The 8,038-nt window shown below is 41.8% G+C and overlaps 1 non-coding gene across 1 annotated transcript; it reads left to right on the plus strand.

Moving 5' to 3' along the window:
- Window positions 1-2,181: 2,181 nt before the first annotated feature.
- On the plus strand, window positions 2,182-2,254 carry TRNAE-UUC (transfer RNA glutamic acid (anticodon UUC)). The gene has a single exon. It is a non-coding gene; the product is annotated as a tRNA-Glu (tRNA).
- The last annotated feature ends 5,784 nt before the right edge of the window (window positions 2,255-8,038 follow it).

An 8,038-nucleotide genomic window follows, 5' to 3' on the forward strand; every position in this document is an offset into this window, starting at 1 on the left:
AAGGAACACACTTTGAGAACCACTGCCCTAGCCCTTACAGCTCCTGAGTGTAGAGTCATGGCTTTAGAGCAGTTTCTTTGGTTTCTAAAGACTGTGGGGTTTTCTTGTTTGTTTTTTGTTTAGGTCGCACTGCACAGCTTATGGGATCCTAGTTCCCTGACCAGGGATCGAATCTGGACCCCGGCAGTGAAAGCACAAAGTCCTAACCACTGGACCGCCAGGGAATTCCCTAAAGCCTGAGTTTTTTAGCCACTGCACACACTGACTCATTGCAGACTTTTCCATGAAGATTCCCCCGAAACCCTGCCCTTGGTGGGGCATGCACTGGGTGAGGAGGGCAGTCAGCCTCTCTCTAATCTTCCTCATCACACCCATAGCTTTCTCCCCACCTGGAAAGACGTGTCCCAGCCTCCCAGCTCTTTTTCCTTGTGGCTCCATCACCCTGTTGGGAATATCTGCCTAACAGCATGACTCCACCCTCTCCTCTGCTCTCAGTTCTGGGAACCGTCCTGGTCCTACCCTGCAGATGGGAGGAGCGATGGTGCTCATTTGCTAACTTGGCTTCAAGGCCATGCGGTGGCTGGTGTTGCTGTGATCCTGTTGTTCCTTTGTGCTTCCAGGTCTGTCCTTGTGACTTCATGCTCCAGACCACCTAGTGACTGAGGACCCTTCCCCGGCGTCCCTGGTGGCCAGACCTCTCTTGTGCTGACCTCCTGCTTACTGGAATCTTGGCAGGTCCCCTCCTGCTTGAGTGAGCCCTGTGTGTAAGGTAGGGCCGGAGCTGCCCTGAATATGTTCAGAGTGACTGGACATTCATCACTGGGGAAATGTCTAAGGTCATAATCCCATCCTTGGAGCTGGGCTACCCTTCACCTTACCCACCACTGTGTCCCTGTGCTGATAAGCTACAGGAAAAGGAGACTAAGTTGCCTTTTATTGCTAGTATTTAGTGGTGATCCTGGTACCCCTCCCCCATCAGAGCAAAGTCCTGGGGTGGGAGTGAGGGAGTAGCGTGACCTTGTAGTATAGCAGAAAGCATCACGCAGGGACAACGTGAATATTGGGACCCAGATGCCACATCCGGCAGCTCCAGTGCCTAGTAAGGCTCCCACTGCAAAAGGCCACTGTCTCATCTTTAATAAATCAAGCATTAGATTAAGCACATTAGAAGGCCAAGTGTCTCTTTTCTATTTCTGGCCTTCAGACACTAGTGACAGTGGTGACCTCAGGCTGTGGACGGGAAGGATGGTTAAAGGGTTTGTGGCCCCAAACCCTTCCCGGGAGAGCCCTGAACAACTCGGGAGAGAGTCTGACTGTTTTCATTTTGGCTGATGACACACCAGGCCCTCTGTCTTTGCCTTGGTTCAGATTTGATTTCTGGGCCTTTGTCTCTATGAGCTTTACCCTTGAACAGCCCTGTCTGTCACACTCTCACAAGTTTCTGAATGGCTCTCCAAGCAGAACATGGGACTCTTACAAGGGCCATAAAGTAGGAGAGTTAGGAGCACACATTCCACAGCCAGACTGCCTGGGCTTGCCTTCCAGCTTCACCCTTTACAAGCTGTGTGACTGTGGGCAAGTTGCTCTGCCTCTCTGTTCTTGAGTCCTTTGAAACAAGGAGATGTTTATAGTGCAACTTTTTAGGATTGTGGTGAGGATTAAATGAGTTTACCTGTGTAAAAGTGCTTTGAACAGTACCTGGTATAAAATAAGAGGTACATAAGTGTTATTATTATTTGCTTAGGGAGCTTACACTCTAGTAGCGGAGGTAATAAACTAATAAACAAGAAAAAAATGTTAGGCAGTGACACGTGCTATGAAGAAAATAAAAGAGAATGGTGGGAGAGACTGCTGCCGAGGGTCCCCTTGTACCAGGTGGTTAGGGAAAGTCTCTATGAGGAGGTGACGTTTATCGACCATAAAATGTTTGTGGGAAGAGCTTTCGAGGAATAACAGATGCAGAGACTGTGTGGGCAGGTTTGGGGCAGAAAGAAGCACGGGGGTGAAGGGCAATGCAGATGAGGTGCTCTGAGAGATACGCAGGAGCCGGGGGCTGCACAGCTTTGTGAGTCAGGGAAAGGATTTAAGTTTTGATTCTAAGTGGATTCTAGGTGCAATGGGAAGCCACTGAAGAGTTTTAAACAGTGGAGATTTATGTTTAAGACGATAACTCTAGGGAATTCTCTGGTGGTCCAGTGGTTAGGACTCTGTGCTTTCACTGCTGAGGGCCCAGGTTCAATCCCTGGTTGGGGAACTAAGATCCCACAAGCCACGCCATGTGTGGTCATAAATAAACAAATAGATAAATAAGTAAATAAATTTAAAAAATTTTTAATTAAAACATAAAAATCTCTAGTTGCAGGGTGGAGGGAGAACAGCTTATGAGGGTTTAGGAGAGAATGAAGGAGGTCAGTTAGGAGCACTGCATTCATAGTATAGACCAGAGATGACAGTAGAGGTGGAGAGGAAGAAAGGATTTTGAAGTGTGTTTTGGACGTGAAATCAACAGGACTGGCTGGTGGGTTCGTTTTTGTTTTGGGTTTTTTTTTTTTTTTTTGCCCTTCCCAGCCAAAAGACTTTAACCACACGGGCTCAGCGGCCGTGTCTCACGGGCCCAGCCACTCCGCGGCACGTGGGATCTTCCTGGACCGGGGCATGAACCCGTGTCCCCTGCATCGGCAGGCGGACTCTCAACCACTGCGCCACCAGGGAATCCCCCCTGTACTTGTTTTAAAGACATAATGCTATTGCACACTTAACAGTATAGTGTAAATGTATCTTTTGTATGCACCAAAAAATTCACGTAACTCACTTTATTGTGATATTCACTTAATTGTGGTGGTCTGGAACCAAACCTGCAGTATCTCTGAGGTGTGTCTGTATTGGCTGTGTGACCTTGTGCAAGTATTTATCTGTGTCTCAGTTTTCTCATTTGTGAAATAGGAATGATTATACTATCTACCTTAAATGGTTGTATGAGGAGTAAAAGAATTAATATTTACAAAATGCTTGGAATAGTTTCTGGCACATAGTAAAAGCTATACTAGCTATACTAGCATTACAGAAATATAAAAACAAATAGGACATAGTTGGACCTCATATTAGGTGAGTGGTTCACCTCCCCCAGACAATCATTAACCATTGTGACAGAAAAAGAAAGAAAGAAACAAAGAGAACCCTGTTCCTTTTGGAGTATACTAGATAGATTTGGCCAATTCTACGTAATCTCTCCCAGAATACGGAAGAGGAAGGAAAACTTCCCAATTCATTTTATAAAGATACTATTACCTTGATACTAAAATTAGACAAAGACTGTAGGAAGAAAAAAGAAAAGCAAAAGAAAACTATAGCTCAATAACCCTCATGAATATACATACAAAAATAGGTACAAAAAGCCTTAATGAAAAATTAGCAAATAGAATTCAGCAATGCATAAAAACCATTATACATCATAGTCAACCAAGGATACAAGGCTCATTCAATATTCAAGTATCAATCCATGTAATTTACCATATTAACAGACTAAGGAAGATTGTTCTATGTTTTAAAAGTTTTATAGTTTTACCTTTATTTATTTTTTTAAAGATTTTATTTTTTGACGTGGACCACTTTTTTAAAAGTCTTTATTGAATTTTTTACAATATTGTTTCTGTTTTATGTTTTGGTTTTTTGGCCGAGAGACGTGTGGGATCCTAGCTCTCCCACCAGGAGAGAGTGCACTCCCTGTACTAGAAGGCAAAGTCTTAACCACTGGACAACCAGGGAAGTCCCCATGTTTTACCTTTAAATCTGTGTGCCACTTTGAATTAATTTTTGTGTACTGTGTGAGGTTTAGGGGCAGGCTGACTTAATGGACACCCCTGGAGCTGGGAACCTGGGAGGGAGCAGCTGAGAGTGGGAGGGCAGGAGGGAGCACAGGGGGTGAGCAGAGTCCTGGGGACATTCTTTATATTACCTTGTGAAATGAACACTTTACTGATTCTTAGAAAAATAATATATGACTCGGCGACAGTTTGTTGAGTCAATATTTAGGATTGACAGGGAGAATATATTCTCAGGAAAGAGGAGGATGGGGGTAAAAGATTCTGGAACGTCCTTGATATGCAGCCTTGGAGGACAGGTTAACAGTCTTCTCCTTAACGACCTGTAATTTCCAGGAGCCTGACCTGTACTCAGCTGGGGAGGCCTTGGGGTAGATAGGGATTATCTACCCTATAATAGTTAGGGTAGAGTCTCACAGAGGGGGAGGGTGGAGCTTTTTGTCTGTGGGGGGATGGCAGGAAGTGGTGGCCATGTAGGGAGCCTGCCCTCTGAGTAATTTTCCTTGGGGCAGGAACAGGGTGGTGGGAATCTGAGGGGAGCCCTGTCAAGGGCCTGGCTCTCTGCCCTGGCTACCCGCTCCGGACTGTCGCGAGGCTATTGTATTGCTCTGCCCGGCAGGTTGCCCGGTGGGTTTCTTAGATCTGAGAGGCTGGGGGCAGGAAGGCTGATGGGGAGTGGCTTCAGGAAGTCTCAGGCAGGTACAGGCTGGGAAATAGGTTAACATCTTAGAGAAAATGGAAGCCTCCACCCCATGGGCCTCACGGAGTTTGGGGGCAATGGCACCACGTTCCCTTCTCTGATCTTTTGTAAGGCAGGAGACTGCATCTTCCCGATTCACTGCAAACCACAGGGCGAGTCTGGGACGGAAGCTTCTCCAGGCTCTAGCATGGGGTGGCCAGAAGTATTGGGGTTGGCCATGTAATGTAGGGAAAAGAGGTGGAGAAGTTACCGTCTGATCACTTCTGGGTATGCTCCAAGCACGCTGCCTGGTGCTTCAGACATTACCTAACTCAGCCCTGCAGTAATGCTGCCCATATCATCACCTCCCCTACATTTGACAGACGAGGAAACCTATGTGCTGAGACTCTTAATGTTCTCATCCTGTCAACAGTGTGTTCTGTTTACCTGTGCCAATGTCACCGTGTCTGATTCTGCAGGCCTTGTCACAGTGGGTCTGGCATAGCCGTTCTGACTGTGCTTTCTATTGACAGTGACAAACCCAGGACTTCCTTTTTTTCTTTGGCCACCGCACCGTGTGGCTTATGGGATTTTAGTTCCCCGACGAGGGATTGAACCTGAACCTGGGCCCTCGGCACTGAGAGCATGGAGTCCTAACCATTGGACAGCCAGGGTATTCCCCCCAAAGCTTCCTGATTTATCTGCATCCAATGTCAGGCACTGTCACCCTGCCCTTTCCCCTGATACATGAATCTATGCCACCTGTGATAACCACTAATTACCCCTGTATTAGAATGTTTTCCTTGAGTAAAAAGATTTTCTTATACTGTGCACAAAGAGATACGTACAAAGATGCTTATTACAGCATTGCTTACAAGAAAAAAGGGAACAATTAAAAAGTGCCCATCAATAGGCAAATCATTAGATAAACCAGGGAAGGCAGGGTTCTCAAACTTTTCTGTCTCAGGGGCACTGTAGGTTCTTAGAAATTACCGAGGACTCCAAAGAGTCCTCAGTAATTGTGACTTATAACTGTCAATATTTACTATAATAGAAATTAAAACTGAGAAATTAAAAATTTTAACTTATTCATTAAAAACAATAAATGTTCACATAAATAACATTTTCAGCTTTATTGAGTTATAATTGACAAAAAGAATTGTAAGATATTTAAAGTGTACAATGTGATGATTTGATATATGTATACATTGTAAAACGATTCCCCCCATTGAGTTAATTACCACATCCATCATCACACATAATTACCTTTTTTTGGTGAGAATATTTAAGTTCTACTCTCTTAGCAAATTTCAGTTATACAATACAGTGTTATCAACTATAGTTACCATGTTATACATATATTAGAGCCTCAGAACTTTTCATCTTATAATTGAAAATGTGCCCTTTTACCAACCTCTCCCTATTTCCCCACTCCCCAGCCTCTGGGAAAGACTTTTTTAACTCTCTGGTTCTATGAGTTTGACTTTTCCTTTTAGATTCCACATGTAAGTGATACCATGGAGTACTTGTCTCTCCAGGTCTGGCTATTTCACTGAGCATAATGCCTTCCAGTTTCATCCATGCTGTCACAAATGACAGTATTTCTTTCTCTCTCTCTCTCTCTCGCTCTTTTTTTTTTTCAAACAAACAACTTTTTATTGAAGTATCGTTGATTTTCTTGCTTCTTTTTAAGGCTGAAATATTCTGTGTATATGCAAATACATATATATCACATTTTCTTGATACATCTATCTGTTGACGGTTACCTAGATTGTTTCCATACTTTGGCTATTGTGAAAAATACTGCAATGAACATGAGAGTACAGATATCTCTTCAAGATAATGGTTTTATTTCTTATAGACATTTACCCAGAAGTGGAATTACTGGATGATATAGTAGTTCTATTTTAAATTTCTTGAGGAACTTCTATACTGTTTTCCATAGTGGCTGCTCTAGACATTTCTTCATAAAATACCTTGTTAAATGAAAAATAGCTCTATTTTCTAAAATAAAAAATTAGTGAGAAGAGTGGCATTGTTGTACATTTTCACAAATCTCTTTAGTATCTGGCTTAATAGACGACAGCTAGAGTCTCATACCTGCTTTTGCATTTAATCTGTTACAATATGCTGTTTTGATGGAAGTAGATGAAGCATATCTGGACCCACAGATATGCAGTTGGAAAGAGAGGTGTATCAGCTTTCTCAGATAGTTGTGAATATTTTTCTTTGATACTACACCAACACTTGACAACTGGTAGTTTCTTAAAGGTTAGCTGTGATGTGGAATCTGAAACCATATCAACAAATTTTTCTACTCTGTTACATTAAAATTCCTCTGGTCTGTCTTGCACTTTGAGTGGATTGTTCATCCATGTGTGACTTTGTAACGTCATGCATTGGTCATCTGGAAAATTTTGGTTCACTGAACTTTGCATACCCTCCAAATGTTGATATACTTTATTGCACAATATTAAAAAAATCACATTTATTAATATCAGTATTGATCTCATTGGAAAACTCTTATAGTGTCAGGCAGTCGTCAAACTCAGGATGGCAGATGCAGATTTTCTACAATTCTAATTTTTGCTGGAAAATTCAAAGTTTATGAATGGTAGCAAATATTGTCGGTTATTTTCCTTGAAGTGACAGTCTCCTTTGTTCATTTTTGAGAAAATATCTGCCAAATACCCAAATTTGAATCATAGTTTGCCTATCAGTCATTTTCTCCAGTAAAAAGAGTGGTACATGAAGAAAGCAGGTATAGTTCAGCTCACACCTCAAATGATTGCACAAGTGCTTTTTATTGAGATAAACATTGTTCTTCAGTACGCAGCAGCAATGTTTTATGTGTAATTCCCATTTCTTCACAAAGAATGTGAATGTGTTTTATATTCAAGATTTTTTGGAGGGTGCTAACTAGCTTTTTAAAAAAATTGAAATATCGTTGATTTACAATGGTTCAGGTGTACAGCAAAGTCATATCTATTCTGTTTCAGATTCTTTTCCATTATAGGTTATTACAAGATACTGAATATAGTTCCCTGTGCTCTATAGTAAGTCCTTGCTGTTTATCTATTTTATAGATAGTAGGGTGTATCTGTTTATTCCAAATTCCAAATTTATCCCTACCCCTCTTCCCCTTTGGTAACCATAAGTTTGTTTTCTTTGTGAGTCTATTTCTGTTTTGTAAATAAGTTCATTTGTATCATATTTTATTATTTTTTATATGGAACGCTTCACAAATTTGCATGTCATCCTTGAACAGGGGCCATGCTAATCTTCTCTGTATTGTTCCAATTTTAGTATATGTGCTGCCGAGGCAAGCACTGTATCATATTTTAGATTCCACATATAAGTGATATCATATGATATTGCCTTTCTCTGTCTGACTTACTTCACTTAGTATGATAATCTTTAGGTCCATCCATGTTGCTGCAAATGGCATTATTTCATTCTTTTTAATGGCCAAGTAACATTCCATCATGTGTGTGTGTGTATATATATATATATATATATATATATATATATATATATA

Source organism: Lipotes vexillifer, unplaced genomic scaffold (assembly GCF_000442215.2).
Source record: "Lipotes vexillifer unplaced genomic scaffold, Lipotes_vexillifer_v1.1 scaffold1093, whole genome shotgun sequence".
Classification (NCBI taxonomy): domain Eukaryota; kingdom Metazoa; phylum Chordata; class Mammalia; order Artiodactyla; family Lipotidae; genus Lipotes; species Lipotes vexillifer.